Here is a 19,043-nt window from a genome sequence, read left to right on the forward strand (position 1 = left end):
GGGAGGTTCAGAAGGTAGTGATGAGGGAAGGGGCCTTTTCAGTTGTGGCTCTCCGCTTGTGGAATGCTCCCCCAGCAAGGTCCACCTTGCTGGAGCAGTCATTATTAACAACTTTTCAACACCAAGTAAAAATCTCTCTTCCCCAGGCATTTGTCAGATTATGACAAATGTTCTCTGCTAACTGTTTTCTATCATTCATTCTTGTTGTTTTGACACAACGTCTGCTGATACCTCTCTCTCTTGTGCATGGGGCTGCAGCTCCACAAGCCCGGGAACGCTCAAATCACTACATGACATTTATATAGCACTTTTGAGTGCTCTGCACACTTCAAATATACAGTACTGTCTAGTTTTAATCCTTATAGTGATTCTAAATGGGACGTCAGTTCTTATCCCCATACTGAATATGCAGAGGGCTCAGGCTGAGAAAAAGCACCTTCCAAGTATGTTTGAACAGGAGACTTCGCAATTCCCCAACTTGGTCCCTGTATCAGTCTCCCCAAAAAGGAAGAACAGTATCTTTCAAGACACAATTACTCCACCAGGAAGAGTGTACAGTCCGCACTAATGGTCAAGCAGATGGGCAGAGACCAGCCTGGGCTCAAGTTGTGTAGTTTGTCCAGAGCGTGGACCACAGGCTCATAAGATGTGCCTCATAAGCGCAAATAAAGATTGGGTGCAGGTGTGTCCTGGGAATTCCAGGTCTTCACAACTATGCAAAGACATGCTAAAATTCAGGTGGAGGGTTAAACTTCACCAACTGGAAGAATCCCAGGGGCCTGTGCAGTGCCTCTCAGTCTGTCGAGGAACATATGTCACAGCTTGGTCACCCTGTCTCCTCATTAACATCACAGAAACAGAGCCCTGTCCCAGGGACTTGAACTTATGCAACCTGCTCTTAGAGGCCTCCAAGTGAGAGAGACACACCACTGTGCCTCAAGGCAACCACCAATCTGGCAGCTAGTGAGTTTTCCTAACATACAGATTGAATATTTTCCCTTGCAGTTTATGCCAAAGAGTTCTCATCTTATCCACAGGAGAAAAGGAGAACAATCACATGTTTATCCTCAGTGACATCCCCTCCGCTCACTGGACCCTATTCTCACAACCCTTTCTGCACACGGCAACTGCATCCTTTGGCTACGTTGAGCCCTTTCAGCCTTGCTACTGCACACACAAATCATGTCATATAAAATTCTGAGGCCATGAACTTAACCCATGTGGCAATAGGATCCTAACCACTTTTGCCCACTTCAAGTTTTATTTTTGGCTTCCATAGGAAAAGCTCAGTATGTGGCGGCGCAGCTAAAGGCCTGCATAGCCCATGCAGAAAGTATTATGGGAACAGGCTGCAGTCATTTCCAAGCCAAGTGAACCCATTACCACCTGCTGCATGTGTGTTCGCCCCAACCCCAATCTATTCTCAATGCTTCCAATGGCTTCTCTTGCTCTGCTTTGGATTACTGCCTGCCCCTCCCTTGCCTTTCTTGATAAGTGGAGTGATCCAGGTTCAGCACAGTACGGCTGCACACACGTTGACTAGGCTAGAGAACACGCACTTCCTCCCATGCCTGCTTCCTTTCTTATTTCTTAAAGTAATTCAGTTCAGAGGTGGCTTCCTTGGCAGCAGCATCACTGTGCTGACTCACTAACTTTTCATCAAGCGTTTCTGTGGCCCTTCCTGACATACAGACAACCTACCGTAGTTTGCACAAATCAGGTAGCCTAGTCTGCAGCCAAGTTTACTTTCCCTCTCGCTTAAGTTTATGAGTTTATGTCCTCTGTTCCTTCCTCTGTTCAGCCCGCATTTGCAATTTGCTGAGACTTGCCTTCTCTCTAGATTTGGTGCCCTCTGTTGCAAATACTTAATGCTGGAACCTGGGAGTCAAAACGTTTCAGAAGGGACCATAGCTCAACGGCAGGGCTCACTTTACATGGAGGTCCAATCCCCGCACAACTCTAGCTAGAAGGCTCAGGTGGCAGGTGATGGGAGGGGGCCCTACTGGTGACTCTGGTGAGGAGCTACCAGTCAGAGTAAGCAGCACAGGGCTAGATGCAACAGTAGCCTGCTTCAATATAAGACATTTCAAATATTCATTTTCCCCCATTCAACTTTGGTATATGTGTAAACACTTATTCTTTATTCATTCATGCCACATTTTTAGTCTACCCAAACCGAGGGCTTGTAGTGGGTAAAGGCATAACTCAAGCGGGAAAAGTATAATGGAATACAAGTCTAATATGCATCCTTGGCTAGACCCACCCCACAATTCATTTTAGCCAAACTACTGACAGCCAGCCCAAGCAGTGAAGGCATCCAAAGCTCCCAGGAAATGTTGCACAGCTGAGAAACGAGCCACCACAACCAACTCTATGTAAGCTTCTTCGTGGTTTTCGCAAGCAGCCTGTCATTACCAGCTAAGCTCTGCATTTGCCAAGAATCTCACCAGGGTGCCTTGTCATAACCAGTAAGAGTCCACACTGGGAGGATTCCTTGCGAAGCCCTTTCTGTGCCAGCCACAATTGCCATCTCTGTCCTCTTTATGCCACATGGATTCCTGTCATAAGAGGTCCTGCCAGACAGGTCCCAATGTCAGCAGCATCTCCTGGCAGCTTTTGTTAATGATGGCACAGCCAAACAGCAACTCCCTGCATTGCTGGCTTGCTATTAAACCAAGCGCAAGGTGAGCAATGCATGTCCCCGCTTTTCGAGGCTTGTAATTCTGCTCCCACCATGCATATAATGTGGCCTGCGCTGGACTCAAAATCACAGCAGCCTGTGTGGTATGAACAGGGAGACCCATGTGAGATAAAGCCAGGAGCGCATGCAGATTTCGGGGTTGAAAGAACATCAGCTGTATACATCCGCGGCCCTTTGAATCTCCCACATAGAGAAGTATAGCTTTACCTTGCCTGTACAGAGAAACATACAAACAGCATCCTCTGTACCGAAGCATTAAGCTGAAAAAATCAGAAAATATATAAGTATAGGAAGCAGTATACTTAGAAGGAACTCGGCAGATTATCCAGAACAGTCCTCTCACCCCCCAAATCCCAAGAAAGGACATCCTTCATTTAACCTTCCTTGGCAGATCCAGGGACCAACGTTCTCTTGATATTTCCCAGCCTCTCAGACGCACATTCCAAAGGAATGGCTCTTGCAGTTTAGAAGGTACTTCCTAATAGGTTGCCAGATTCAACCTCCCTGCAGGTTTTTATTTAAAGACTTGGAATTAAGCCCACAAAAGTTTCCAGCTCACATTATTTTTATTTACTAGCCACTTGCCCAAACATGCCTGCATTAGACATTTGTAGCATGTCACCGTCTTCAAATAAATAAAAAAGACCAGATCTCTTGCCACAAACAGAATTTCCCCTTCCTGATTGTCTAGAGCCACTCTTGCTCATCCCGGGTAGCCAGACATACGGCTTTTTTGCTAACTTGTTTAAAACCTTTGCTCCTTCTCTCATCCTCAGCAGATAAGTGAACATGAGCCACATTCTCTTCCCCACCCCAGTCAGAAATTTTATAGCCTTCTGTATAACTGAAAATTGCCCACCACCCACCCCTAATACAAATGAGCAGCTGGGTTTCCCTTTCGGTTCTGAGAATTCCACCTTCATCAGTTCACAAGACCAACCTTCCCAGTGCACCATGTTCCCCTCTTCTTTTGCGCACAGTCACTGTGGCCCTTGAAACTACGGGGCGACCCAAGTGCATCCAATGTTTTGGGCTCCTTCACAAGAACACATTCCATCTGGTTTTCCACAACATGAGACCAGGAGAGGCGTTTTGTGGGGGTTGCTTTCTGTCATGTGCACCAGTCCATTCTACCTAGCTGCCCCCGTCACAAATTCCACTCAATCCAACCAGCACCCCCTCCACTTCCTTTCAGCTCGAGAGCTCTTTTCCTTTCCTCCCTGAGTTCTGGGGAGTTTTCTCTCTGCTAATCTCTTCTTTCTTGTAAACAAACTGCAAATGAAACTTTCATTACAAAAAAAGAGCACAAATCCATTACCACGGTCCCCCTCCGGGCTGGGCGCCTCAGCAACCATGCCATGCCAGCGGTGACACCGGTGAAAGCGACAGCAGCTGCCCTAATCAGCCAGCACAATCTCTTGCCTGGCCTCTCCTGGCCTAACCTTCCTCACCCTCCCCTCTCGCTCCCTCCCCACCCCATTCCCCCGCCCCGCACATCCAGCTCACGGGAGCACCCTGCAGTAAAGTTCCACCGATGAGAGTCACGGAATATTGACTCAGCTCCTTTACCGAAAGAGCAACCAAACCCCTGCCAGGTACGTTCATAAGGCAACACCCAGAGAAAGGAGTGGAGTCCAAAGACAGGCGCACGCACACACCTTCCACCTGCTCCACTATTCACACTAGACTGCTATCCCCATCATGTCCCACCTGGACAAAAGAAAAAAGGCACCAGTCTGCAACGCATTGCATTTCTGGGACACCCGGCCGCCACCCCGGCCCCTCAGCATGGAAAAGAGCTTTGTAAACATCTGTTAAGTCTTCCAGCTTCCCTGATGACACAAAAAACCAGGGAGAGGAGGGGATACTGGCAGTGAGAAGGACCACAGAGAAAGTCTTCCATTCTGCTTTTTCTTTCTTTCTAGCCTTCAACTGGAACCTCTTTCCATTTTTCTCTGGAATACAGACACCCCACAGGAACCACCTTCAGTGACACAATTTTGTTCCAGAGCTCACCATGTAACCCTGCCTGGTAAATGTAAGAAGCAAGTGCTATCAATAACCTGGTTCTTTTACAGCCAGGGTCAGTTTCCCTGGGCTGGGCTTATGTTATGTGTGATCCCAAACACAGGAACACCTCCTGCCCACCTCCTCCTTCACACCCCAATATTCCTCACAACACTCTACTCTCTTTCTGGATGCAAACAACCATTTATTGCCCATTTTGCCATCAACGCAATAGTCCTCCCAAACTATAAGGACTGCCAGGCGAAGGAGGCGTGCCACACTAAGAGCTTCCCATTTCTGGAGGCCTGCCAGAGTCCTCTACACCCACACAGGTCAGCAGGACTGGCAAGGGTGGCGGCACCAGTGAAGTTGGGCTCAGGCTTTCTCCGCACTGCTGCACCTCCACTCGAAAAGTATTCGCGCAAAGATCCAAAGAGCTGCTTTAGGTACAGCCAAGAGCTGTGACACGCTCTGTGGGATTTCGAGTTTTTTGCTCTGAACAAGATCAGAGATGCAAAATGCTTCCTTTGAGTGGGAGGGGTCTGCGGTGAGAGATGCTTTTCAAGAGAAGCGTGGTTCTGTTTTTAAATACATATCCCTTTGCTTTGCAGGGTATGTGTTGCCCTTTATGCACAGAGAGCCTGAGTGTCATTCCCCCCCCCCCCACTGGAACAGTTTGCTGTGGTTGCAGCCAGCAAAAGGCCCACCAAGTGTGTCAGGCTGTGTCCATGCATTCAAGATGGAAAGGACACTGGCATGGGCCGAGGGAACTTGTTCTTCAAGACCTGCTCCTGCTGCCCCCACTCTCCTTCAAACATGGCCTCCGAGCCCAGAGGAGCAGGAGAGGAATCCTCACAGCCCAGGGACGGTGCTCCCTCTCCCAATTCTTGCAGCTAACCCCTGGGGCTTGGTGGGTGAACCAAGCAGAAAGCTTCCCCTTCCTCACAACATGCCTTCAGAAAAGAAAAAAAAAGGAGAGATGTCTGCTCCCTCTCCAAGGCTCCCTGTTGTCAAAAGCAGGTGTGGGGAGAATCTGGCCCCACTACAGCAGAGAGGCTGTGCTTTTATTTCCCCCCACAGGAAGGAACAGCAGCCATTCCTCTATCCAGAGTGTAACTAGCAAAATGAGTGCATCAGTGTTACCTGTGACCTATGTGGGTTTTTTTTTTTTTAAATGAATTTGCATAGTTGTGTGCTCCACCTTGATATCATCCATGGTGAAGGGCAGGATGATATAAAATTTATAAATAAGGAGTGTACTTGAGAAGGGGACTAAGCCTGCACCCCAGCCTTTGGGAAGCAATCCTGCCCTTTCACTGGACAGCCTCACCTCTTCAACCAGGTTGGAGAACGGCCCCCCATACCCCATGAGCCAACACTGACAGGTGGGTGGGGCTACCCACCTGTCAATCATCTGACATTATGACATCAGGTAACCGGCAGGTAAGCAGTCCCAACCACCTGTCAAGGTTGACCCCCACAGGGTGGGTGAAGCAGCTTCCAGCAGGATTGAAATCTCCACTCACCAGCTGATGAGAGGAAGGTTCGATCCTGCTAGGTCTACTTCACTAGCATGTTTTCCACAGGAAAAGAGCTGGTGAAGTAAGACCCAGCAGGACTGCACCCTGCTCCCGGCCCATCAGCTGACGCCACCCAGTGATGGTCAGGTGGATGTGGTTTGGGGGAAATGGCCTCGTGGCCAAACAGGACCTCTGAGTATCCCTGAGTTCTGTTTCTTGGTCATCCCGGAATGTTGGGAAGTGGATTTTATTTTGATGATGATGATACTGAGCATTTATATGGTGTTTTCCAGTTTCCAAAGCCACTCACATGCATTACCCAGCAATAGATAGGTAGCCGTGTTGGTCTGCCATAGTCTAAATTAAAAAATTCCTTCCAGTAGCACCTTAAAGACCAACTAAGTTAGTTCTTGGTATATACCAAGAACTAACTTAGTTGGTCTTTAAGGTGCTACTGGAAGGAATTTTTTAATTATCCAGCAATGTTTAGTTCATCTCTGAGATGAGCAGGTATCATTTGTGTATTACAGATAGTGGGTTGACACTGTGAGGTCCAAACTGGATGCGAAACTGGATCCTGTACCCACCTCCCCTTCGGAGTGAGCCCCACTGTACCTAATGGGAATTAATTCTGAGTGTACGTGCATAAGTTTGTGCTGTAACTGTGTCACTTACTGGTTTTTAAAATTAATAATAATAAAAGCAGATGTGATGAGATTTCCATGCGGAAGGAAGATTTAACCATCCCCTCTATTGCACTGGTCCAAGTGAGGAAAGGGGTGCTCAGACTTAGGAACTTTGTGCCAGAGGCAATATTTGAACCAGGAATGCCCTGGTCCACAGCTGAGTCTCTTAACCATTACGCTACTCAGCTCTCTTGTGTATCCATTTCATCTATAAAACGTATTAGTCACTTTCCCTAAAAATAGGCCAAAGCAACACATAGTGTTGAAAACTTCAAAACTAAGTTACTCGTGCCCCTGACAGCGGTCCAATTTTTTAAGAAAAAGGGATGGGGAAACTATGAAAATTGGTGAATCAGCAGCCATGCGTAAGATCTGATTATTTAGAAAACTATTCTAAAACCACATGAGAGATGAGGGGTGGGATGTGAGTCAATAATGTTGTGATAATATAGTCCAACCTCTTCTGTAAGGTACTCATTTTATTGTTGTTACTTTAAAAAAACAAATTAACAAGGACAGAACAGCACAAGGTAGCACTAAACAGAGGGACAGTGAGCAGCCACAAGGAATATTTCATCTAAGCAGTAACATCCACCACTTCTCCAAGTTATCAAGCATTAAACACAGTCTTGTGAGCATGTCTAGAAGATACTGAGCCACATTTAATCATGGCATAACTACTTCAGTCCACAGAAAAGTGCATTCTATAGAAAGGGAAATTTTTTCGACTCCAAGCACTGGGGGCTGTTACATAGCCGATATTGCACCTGGAAGCCTAGAAGCCCGATGGAATCACCAATGAAGCCCAGTGGCCGTACCCAAAGACCACACAAAAGGACAAAGAATGCTACCTGCTTTTACACTATACAAATCACATGCAGCAAAAGCCTTTCTGACAGGTTGGCTAATGTGTGCTGCTCTTCACAGCAAGCCCTACTCTCATCATTATCCATTGCATGAAACTGTACCCCTCTTGGGTGTAACAGAAGAGAATCTGCTCAGGAACACTGTACCAGCTAAGACATTAAAATATAAGAAATGGAGCTGGAAGCATTACTTGATTAATCAATTATAATACATTAGCTGCAGATGTATTTTAATCAGAGCTGTCAGCCCTGAAAGAATGTTCAGTGCTGATAGTCTCTTTTGGGGGGAGCATACAAGCTATGCATTAAAAGGATTTTGAAAACAATACATGATATGCCTTTTATTTATGGTAAAGGAATAATCACTTTCATTGAATAATATGCTCAAAATACCACCTACATTGAGACAGAGGTAATTGTTGTAATCAGCTTAACATTAACGGTTGATTAATTACTTAAAAACATTATAAAGAAATTTGACTAACACCTCTTGATCCTAAACACTTTTACTTGAGAAAGAGGCATATTAAACTTATTTCCAAATTGTACTTACAGGGCAATTCTATACATGTCTACTCAGAAGTAATTCCTATTAAGTTCAATGAGACTTACTCCCCGGTAAGTATATACAGGAATCCAAATATATAGATTTCATATGGGCATACTTGATATTTGCTAGATTCCCTATCACCCTCAATTCCTGTCCTTTTCCAGATCAGAAAGAGATAGATATTTAAACATGAAAAGTATTCCATATGTCACTGCTCGAAGCAAAAAAGGAGCAAACTCTACAGAAAAAAGGTTTCCAAATTTCTGCCTCCAGGCATATTTAAAGCGAACACTGTTGGGGCGGAGGGAACGGGGCTACAAGCCATGCCAGGGGAAACTGCTGTCAGACAGGCTTTCAAAACTGCCCTTCCTGAAGCTCGAAGGCTTTGCTTAGCCTTCAGCAGGCGAGAACTGGCACCCAGTTCCAAAGTCCATTAGAGCCAAGAAATATGGATTCATTTTATTTGAATTGCTAACCTGCTCACACCCCTCAAGCTCAGGACAGATTAAAACATTTAAAAATGGTTGCAAAGCAGGCAAACTATCCACACTCTTCAGCATTAAACAAAAAGATGGCACAATACAACCCAAAGTGGCTCGTGTTTTGACATGCCACATGGGGAAGGAAATCCCACAGATGGTAGGCAGCAACTCAAAATACCTCTTTATACGTCTTCCTGTACAAACTTGGTTCTCGAGAGGGAATAATCAAGTGAGTATTTGGGGGGGAATCTAAAAAATTGTGAGGCTATCAATAAAATCCTCGGAGTTACACACCCAGGTGCCATGAAAATCCATCTAGGTCTAGGACTAGCCAAGGATCAAGTTCCTGCTCTGCCATGGGCTCAACAGTATCAGTCTCAACAGAAAAATGGGAGCACAATGAGAGTTGTAGCCTTGGGGGGCCTCACTTGTTTTTTTTGCCCCAGGTGAACCCCATAAGAGGCGCCATTGAGGCAGTGTGTGTACACAAATGTGCGTGGGGGGTGCCAAACTGGATCTTTGACCCAAGTGAAATAACGCTTCGTTTCGGCCCTGGCAAAGAATATGAAATCTCAATGTGGGCACTAAAAAAAAAGTCTTCTAACTTGAAATGACACGTTCTGGAGTAAACAAGTGAATTAGAAAACTTTGCACACTTTGCTAGGGAAAACTTTGCACACTTTGCTGGTGACTATCTGAGTGATAAAACATGAACAGTATTTGCACTGTAGATGAGGGACTTGTTGAACTCAAATAGGCACTGGATTCAATATTGCAGAGGAAAGGCTCCAATGAAACCTACCAAGATTCATTTAAAGCAGAAGAGGAAAAGAGGCTTTTGACAGTTACCACCTACCCTACCTTAATGGAAGTGTTCCCTCCCATCCCAAGTCCAAACTCTCCCCTTTGCCCAACCTATACCCTGCCAAACCTATACCCTGCCAACAGTTCACTGTCTGTTCCACCAAATATTAAGGGAAGTGACATTACTGCCAAGAAACTATTAGCATGTGACGCCTGTTCCATTGTTCCTCCACCCAGCTGGGGAGAAAAAACACAGGAAGTAAATAGCAGACCTGAGAAAGGGTTTGCGAAAACAGAGCCAGAAATATTTCCCATTAAGAAAAGTACTGTTCGCAACACAGCATCAAGGCTTGCTTTTGAAAAGCCTTCACCTTACCCACAGATACACTCATTCCTGGGGACTTTCCCCCTTCCTTTTCTGCACCAACCCTTTCTGCACCCCCTTCCCTTCTCTCCCACCCCCAAGCTCCCCCCCCCCCAAGCTCAGGCAGGCAAATCTTGACGGAGTGTTTGCAACGAGCTGGTGCCCGGAGGTTGCTGCCTGAAGCAGGGATTGACCCATAAAGCCCAGCTTTACCTCCGGGGAGAAATCTATTTCCAGTCCAGTCCACCCACCCCCACCCAAAAGGGGAGGAAGAGCTGGAGGAGGAGGAGCGCCATGGCAGAGAGAGAGAGAGAGAGAGAGAGAGAGAGAGAGAGAGAGACCCCCGCCCCTCCTACTCTCCAGGTGGAAAGGAGATGATGGAGGGAAGGCTAGGGAAGGGAAGGGGGGGTGTCTCTCCCTGCGCCTAGGGTGGGAAAGGGAAAATCGATGCTGGAGAGAAGGAGAAGCAGCTCCCTGGGCGAATTGATGGGTCTGGAGCTCCCCATTGATCTGCCTTCGCCGCCGCCTCTCCCCACTTTCTTCTTTCTGCGCTTTTGTGCTCTTCCGGGGAGGGGAAGATGCTGGCGAGGGAAGGGAAAGGAGGAGAAGGGAAGGACGCGCTAACCTTAACCTTTCTCCAGGCATCGGGCTCATTAGAGACGCTAATGAGAGGCCGCTCGGAGGGGGGGGTTGTCTCTAGGTGCTAAAGAGGGGAAGACGAGGCCGAGGCGGTTCGGTTCGGGTAGCTGTCTGGGAAGGAGGGTCGGTAGGTAGAGGAGTCGTGGGGGCCAGTCTGGAATCAGAACGCACGAGGGAGTTTTCAAAACCGGCGAGATTCCGCCCCTCCTCCCTCGAGCCAACGGGACCCCGGCCCGCCGGCCCCGATCCACGCATTACCAGCCTCACAACTCCCAGCGCCGCGTCTGACCCCGGCTGGCTGCGCGCAGATTCCGCGCGAGGCCACCCACCCACCGCTCCCCTCGCCCCGGCCAAAACGCCAGCAAACTGTCAGACGAGCCCTGCCCGACACGCAGCACTCTGTAACTACTTTTCACACGCGCGCGCACAAACCCAGCGCCCTGCTCTTGCGCGCGCAAGAAGGAGAAATGCGGTGTTACTACAAACTCATTCACTTCGCAGCTGCCCACGTTCCAGTGGGACAGGTCACAGGAGTGCGTCTGCAAAAGGAACTCTCCAGCAACTGTTGTAACACTCGTCGGATAAGTTCCCGGGTGTGCATCCACACATGCACACCCCCCTCACTCCCACCCGGTAAAGTCCTCGCAACTTCCTTCCTGGAGACGGGCCCCAGGCCGTCCTCCATTGTATCTACCCGGAGTACACGGAGCAGCCGCCCACCACCGGGTCCTCCTCCCCTGCCCACCTCCGTGTACGCACACAGAGCCCGAGCAACCTGTCAACAATCGCCGGGCGCGCGGCTGCTCCTCCACGAGTTCAGTCCGGCATTCACACGCCCCCTGTCCCCTTCCGCCTCCACGCGCCTCCCATCCCTCTCTCCCCCGTACTGCCAGGCATCGCTGAACACTCTTCTTCCACCTCTTGCCGTTGACCCCCCCCCCACGGATTCTCCCCCCCCCCGAGCATTCCAAGCGCAGAGTGTATGCGGCCCGTTGGCTAACTCCAAACGGACACCCCCCTCCCCGTTCCTTGAGCGCGCTCCTCTCTCCGCGTCCCCACCCCGCAGTCGCGGCTCTTCTTCCTCCACCCCCCCCATCGGAGGATCCCGAGGAATTCCTATAGTGGCAAGCAAACAAAAGCGCACCCCCTCCGATCAAGGACGCGCCCCTCCAGTCGCAGGCTGCTCGGCGCTCCCCTCCAATAAACTTGCCTCCGCCCCTTCCGTGCCCACACGCCCCCTCCCCACCCCCACGCGTGGCCGCCCCCTGAAAAAGGCGTGTAAAGCGCTTTGGCTGCCGGAAAGTGAAACAAGAGAGCGAGAGCGGCGAGGGCAGCCCCGCCGCCGCCGCCCCCCATCCCTCCCCGAGCGGCCACCTCTCGGGGGTCTTCCACCCGCACGCCCAATTCGCCGGCGCACACCCCGGGGTCGCCAGGGCTTTCCGGACGCTCCTCCTTGGGTACGCACACCTTCCTCTCTCTGCGCGCCCCCGGTGCCAGGCTAGCCTGGGTTCAACTCGACCACCACCCCCTCCCGGGGTGGGGGAATGGCTGGCTGGCCCCAAGACCCACAAGTTGCCCCCCCCCGCCCCGCCAAGACCCGCTGCTTTTGCTCGTAGCAGGGCGCACGGAGCGCGGCGCGTCCGGGGACGCACGGCCCCCTCTCTCTCTCCTCCCGTTCCCCGTGGCCGGGGCGGCCCGTCTCCTGCCCGGCCCCAGCCATCGCCTACCTGCTGCGGGGCCGCTGCGGCGCCTGGGGCCCGCCGCCGGCCTGCGCCAGCCCTGGCCGAGAGAGAAGGGGGCGCTCCGGGGAAGGCTGACAGCCAGCTGCTGCCCGAGGAGGAGCGCCCCGCCGGGAGGGGAGCGGAGAGGAGAGAGGAGGGCTGGCACTGCGGAGCGCGTCACTCCCGGATCGGGGGGAGGGGGGAGCGAGAGAGAGAGAGACGGGGAAGAGAGGGCTGGGGGAGGGGGGGACACAGGCAGCCTGAGCCTCCTACACGCATCCCGGGAGGGGGGGGAGACCAGGAGGCGGAGGAGGCGGCGCACGCCCTGTCGGAGACACATAGGCGCACACACCGTGCGCGCAAGGAAGCGAAAGCCAGAGGGAGACGCTGTGTTGTGCCGCCGGAGGGTGGAGAGAAAGAAACGGGGGGAAACGCACGAGGAGAGGAGGAGGCAGAGAGGGAGGGAGGGAGAGGAGCCCGTCCATTTTCTAAAGAGCGGCCTGGACTCCTTGCCGGGAAGGATGATGGAAGGCAGGTACGAGGCATCCTGCTGGAAGGGCAGGGCTGGATGTGCCCTGCAAAGAAGAGGGGCGCTCCCAGCAGGTTATTCACAAGGGGCGCTCGCTCAGACACACAGCAGCCCGGGGCACTTTTCGGGGAACTACCCACGTTCAAGTTCTTGCTTACAGTGGTACCTCGGGTTAAGAACTTAATTCGTTCTGGAGGTCCGTTCTTAACCTGAAACTGTTCTTAACCTGAGGTACCGCTTTCGCTAATGGGGCCTCCCGCTGCCGCTGGAGCACAATTTCTGTTCTCATCCTGAAGCAAAGTTCTTAACCCGAGGTACTATTTCTGGGTTAGTGGAGTCTGTAACCTGAAGCATCTGTAACCCGAGGTACCACTGTGCTTGGGAGCAAGTTCATAGGCCAGCCCAAGACAGTTTGGTGCCAGCGGCAGGAAATCCAAATGGCTTTACTCAACAAGAGGACACAATCCACCACGCAAAGGGGAGAATGACAGCTCTCATTATTTCTCATTATTTCAGCGAGAGCTTCCAGATGAATTGTGTTCCAAGGGCCAAACCTTTTGCCACATGTGTGTTGAAGGTGTTTCTCTGATATGACATGTCGGGATGTGCTGTAGTTGTTTGCTTAAGGCTGCCGATAACTGCATAGGTATTTGAATGCCTAAGCTAAGGGCATGACCCCTGGCCTCTCCTGGCCTAAACTCAACACTATTTGTTTCAAATCAATTAAAGGTAAAGGTAAAGGTACCCCTGCCCGAACGGGCCAGTCTTGACAGACTCTGGGGTTTGTGCGCCCATCTCACATTTATTGGCCGGGGGCCAGCGCTGTCCGGGGACACTTCCGGGTCACGTGGCCAGCGTGACATCGCTGCTCTGGCGAGCCAGAGCCGCACACGGAACGCCGTTTACCTTCCCGCTGGTAAGCGGTACCTATTTATCTACTTGCACCCGGGGGTGCTTTCGAACTGCTAGGTGGGCAGGCGCTGGGACCGAACAGCGGGAGCGCACCCCGCCGCGGGGATTCGAACCGCCGACCTTTCGATCGGCAAGCCCTAGGCGTTGAGGCTTTAGCCCACAGCGCCACCCGCGTCCCTTCAAATCAATTACTTTAATATTATTCAATAGGACTTGTAGCTTGCCTCCAATCAGAAAGTAAAGAAAGTTGAAATTGGAGCAGTTTGAAGTGGAATTCAAAATCTACATTAAACTGTAAAGTTGTCATTTGGTTTCCATGCCTCCCAATGTTTGGGCTCTGCTTGTCCCGCCAATTTCCCCTGGGAAAATCTACTTTTTACTGCTGAATCAAAGCAAATGTCAATTGGGTGGAAAGCAACAAGGCAAACTGAAAACCTTTTGGACCCCTGCTTTCTAGGCAGGGGACACGCAAAGCATGGACGAGCCCTTTGAACCAGCAGGAAAACCAGTTTGGTTGCTGAATGTATCCAGATGCCACAGACATGAGGAGAGATGCAAACCTGTTTCGGATTGTACTGGAAGCAAATGTTAACGGAGGTGAACTCTTAACATGCAGTTCCATATTAAGTTCATGCTTGGTGCCCCTCTGGAACTGACCAAAGGGGCACCAAGCATGAACTTAAGTAGCATCCAGGACCTAAGGTGGGATACAACTGTTGTTGAACAGATTTGGAACAGTGAGCACGGTGCTATCCAATTCAACATATATTCAAACCAACATATAACTGGACAATTGCCAAGAAAGTCCAAAGAGGAAATTTCCCCAAAATGAAGGAGCTGGTTAAAAGGATGTTGAAGGGGAAAGGTTAAATCTCCCCAGAATGCTTGGGAATGCTTAAAACCACAGATAGTAAGATTACAACAGGACTATTGAACATAAACAAGGAAAGGTACCACTTAGAGCCAAGAGCTTTTTCTCTAATGGTACTGGTGTTTTGGACAAACTTTTTCACTGGTGGCGCAGAAATTCAAAAGGCCCCATCCATATTGGCATTCTATCAGCTGTTGAAGATACACCAGTTGAGGCAAGCATTCCCCTGAACCTGAACTTCCTGAACAAATTGTTTTAATTGTTGTTCAGCTACATTCTTTTTAACTGGCTTATTTAATGTATACCTTAATTATGGGTGTTTTCAATGCTTTGAGGGAATTGTTTTATTGTGTGTCTTAATGATGTATAGGTTTATAATTGATTTTATACTTGTAAACTACTTAGAAGCCATTTTTGTATGTAAGCAGCATACAAACAGAAAAAAATAACAGGATGCTGATCAGAGTCAAGGAAGCAATTGGAGGATATTAATAGGGCTACTAGACACGATGGCTATGTTTTGCCTCTACTGTCAGTGACACAGAAGAGTGATTAGTGGGGTGCCACAGGGTTCTGTCTTGGGCCCGGTCTTATTCAACATCTTTATCAACGACTTGGATGGACTCAAGGGCATCCTGATCAAATTTGCAGATGACACCAAACTGGGAGGGGTGGCTAACACCCCAGAGGACAGGATCACACTTCAAAACGACCTTGACAGATTAGAGAACTGGGCCAAAACAAACAAGATGAACTTTAACAGGGAGAAATGTAAAGTATTGCACTTGGGCAAAAAAAATGAGAGGCGCAAATACAAGATGGGGGACACCTGGCTTGAGAGCAGTACATGTGAAAAGGATCTAGGAGTCTTGGTTGACCACAAACTTGACATGAGCCATCAGTGTGACGCGGCAGCTAAAAAAGCCAATGCAATTCTGGGCTGCATCAATAGGAGTATAGCATCTAGATCAAGGGAAGTAATAGTGCCACTGTATTCTGCTCTGGTCAGACCTCACCTGGAGTACTGTGTCCAGTTCTGGGCACCACAGTTCAAGAAGGACACTGACAAACTGGAACGTGTCCAGAGGAGGGCAACCAAAATGGTCAAAGGCCTGGAAACGATGCCTTATGAGGAACGGCTAAGGGAGCTGGGCATGTTTAGCCTGGAGAAGAGGAGGTTAAGGGGTGATATGATAGCCATGTTCAAATATATAAAAGGATGTCACATAGAGGAGGGAGAAAGGTTGTTTTCTGCTGCTCCGGAGAAGCGGACACGGAGCAATGGATCCAAACTACAAGAAAGAAGATTCCACCTAAACATTAGGAAGAACTTCCTGACAGTAAGAGCTGTTTGACAGTGGAATTTGCTGCCAAGGAGTGTGGTGGAGTCTCCTGCTTTGGAGGTCTTTAAGCAGAGGCTTGACAACCATATGTCAGGAGTGCTCTGATGGTGTTTCCTGCTTGGCAGGGGGTTGGACTCGATGGCCCTTGTGGTCTCTTCCAACTCTAGGATTCTATGATTCTATGACACTATGCCTCTAAATACCAGTTGTTGGGAATCACAAATGAGAAGAGTGCTGTTGTGCTTAGGTCTTGCTTTTGGGCTTCCCATTGAAATCTGGTTGGTCACTGTGAGAACAGGATGCTAGACTAGCTGGGCCATTGGCCTGATCCAGAAGGCTCTTCTTACGTTCTTATGAACGTTCACTTCAGAAAATGGAAGTCTTGTTCCGATGAGAACAAGCAGGAACACAAGCTTTGATTAAATAAATTCAAGAGATGAAAATAAAAGTAGTCAAGGAGCACATTGCTAAAAACATGAAGACCAACTACCAATTTTTTTAAAAAAAATATTCAAACAGGACATTAGCTAGAGAGGCCTTTGGAGCTTTAGATGGCAAAGGTGTGCTAAAGGAGGAAAAGGAGATTGCAGCTGAATGAATTATTTGCATCTGTTCTCAAAACAGTAGCTATAAGAACTAAGGCAAACAGCAGTAACAAGAGACAAAGTTTTAGACCTTATCAACAACTTAAAAGTGAGCAATTGACTTGGGGGAATGAGTTCTCTGCAAGGCCAAACATGCATGGAAAAGGGGGGGGGGGACAGACAATTACAAGCTGCAAGTTTAGCTGAAGTAGAAGGAACCAGGGTGCAGTTGTCCACAATGTTGCTTTGGGAATATGAAGCAGAGGCAACACTTTTGCCACCTGCTGCAGTGCTCACTAAACCCATGCTGTGTTCTGCAAATACATTTGTCAATAAAATACATTACAGCGATTCATACATATGTGGCGTTCTCTCATCCCAAGAAAGTTAAACATTGCCTGCCACACTGCCCCTAAATCTCTCAAGGTGTGTGTGACCTTGTTTCCACATTTAGGACCCAAAAGGATCATAGTGAGTTGTGCTGGACTGAAAGAGAAAGGGTTCGGGGGGGGGGGTGAGGGTTGAGAGCGTGGGTCTTAGAGGACATGTGTCGAGAAAAGACTGGAGAAGCTGCCTCTGGGTGGTGGCGCTGGGATTAGGGAGAGTCTAGTTGCAGTGGATAAGTGGGTCAAATGAGGCTAAGGTGGTTCAAGAAAATAATAGCCATGGGTGGGAGGAGGACCATGAGAACTAGCAACCACATGCATTCGAAGGAAGGAGGACAAACAGCCAAGGGAGACAAAGCATTATTTATCAAGTAATCCTTCATAAAATACTGGCAGAGCAGGGGTATTGGCACGTCTCTCAAAAGTGGGGAGACACATTTCAGCTGCCACTGCAGAAGCGGTAAGTCATTCCATCAACTGTCCTATTGACACTTCTGTTTTTAAAATTAACCAACCTTTCTCTGTGGCCACTTGTCTTTGTGGTTCCTGTGCTGACCCCCCAGCAAAGTGACCCCCTACACTGTCACTCAGAGACATAAAAACTACTGCCGAGGCAAGAATTCAAAGTCCAATCCACCAAATTACTCATCTGCAAAACAACAGAGCCCTGCTTGGTGTGACCTAAGAGGAAATTCCTCCCAAAAAAACCTGGGTCTTAAAGGAGAAAGTGAGTAAAGGTAAAGCAGCCTGATGAACAGACAGAAAGAGCACCAGTGTTGGGGAAAGACACAGAGATAGGAAAAGGCATTGGAGGCAAAGCGGCTAATGGGAAGTGAGGTCTTGAGAAAGGACAAGGGAGAGGAGGTGGCATGAGCAAAGCAGCGGGGAGGGGGAGATGGGTTTATTTGAGGAATTGGATACACATCTCCCCGCCACGCATTCACTGACCTGTCATTTCCTGACAAATCTCAGCACAGGTTTTTACAAGCACCCTGCTGCCGTTGTGCATGGATGCTTACCCCCATCTACGTAAGGAAGGCCGGGCAGTTGCCAGTACCCACAATTATACCCCTTATTTGATCAGTGCAGTTTATAGGACCAAAAGTCTTACTCTTTTGAGAATCATTGCCCTGTGCTAATGGGATCCTGGGGGACTTTTTTGTTTGTTGCTCAGTTGCATGAACTGATGCCAGGCATAAAAAGTCCAAGACAGTTACATTTAAATTTGGAAGAGGAGATTTCTTAAAAAATGAGAGGATTAGTTAAAAGTAACTTGAAAAGAAAAGTCAGACCTGTTCTGTCCTTTCAGGAAGCTTGGAGGTTAAATGAACCTAGTTGAATAAATAAAATATATAACACAGATCAGAAAGGCTACAAACAAGCCGACAAGGATGCCAGTGTGGTTATATAGCACAGACAAGGAAGCTGTAAAATCCAAGGAGGCTTCCTTTAAAAAGCGGAAGTCTTGCCCAAATGAGGAAAACAAAATGAATAATGCCTGAGCTTCCTTCGCCTAACAGTAAGCCAAGCACAAAAAGAAGTAGAAGGCCAAATTTCTGAAATATATGTATTACATAGATATATAAAAAGCAGTATAACAATTTGAACACATCTGTAGCAGGAAACCATTCAATGACAAAGGAGTGGAAGTGGGTGGGGAGATTTTAAAGATCATCAAATGAATTCTTCAATCAGCCTATTTATGCCATTTTAAAAAATAATTCTCTGTTTTACGTCCTATTTTTTTCTGGTGCTTTTACATTGATTTTGGTTGTTTATGGTATTGAGGAAGGGGCTGTTATATACAGCTGTTTTAATTCTACACTGTTTTGGTAGAACACTGCTAAAAAGTGGTGCATAAATTCCATGTCAGTCTTCCCTGTAGAAGCTGTTGCAGAACACATACCTGAACTACTGTTTTAAGGGAGAATATAAATATAACCATGATTGAGCTGATCTGCTAAGTAGACCGGATGTACTTGATGCCCCCCCACCCCACCCCGCCAGGCTCTCCCCCTGCAACCTTTCCATTGTCAATGCAAGTGAAGGAGTGAGGACCAGGGGTCCACCTGGGTCCA

General features: G+C 48.6%; 1 protein-coding gene across 6 annotated transcripts in view; it reads right to left on the reverse strand.

Moving 5' to 3' along the window:
• Positions 1 to 19,043, reverse strand: part of NOL4L (nucleolar protein 4 like) — a gene marked incomplete at its 5' end in the record, with an annotated part of 139,408 nt that overhangs the window by 44,274 nt on the left and 76,091 nt on the right. The window contains one exon of one of the 6 annotated variants that reach the window (XM_082225995.1): positions 12,347 to 12,494. The exons of 3 other annotated variants lie outside the window; for them this stretch is intronic. Of the gene's footprint in view, positions 1 to 10,605; positions 10,825 to 11,394; positions 11,485 to 12,346; positions 12,495 to 19,043 lie in introns of those variants that run through there. 2 more of the 6 variants (XM_082225994.1, XM_082225993.1) reach the window with 2 other exon arrangements.

The sequence above is a fragment of the Podarcis vaucheri genome (genome assembly GCF_965113315.1).
Source record: "Podarcis vaucheri genome assembly, chromosome: 6".
In the NCBI taxonomy this organism is placed as follows: Eukaryota; Metazoa; Chordata; class Lepidosauria; order Squamata; family Lacertidae; genus Podarcis; species Podarcis vaucheri.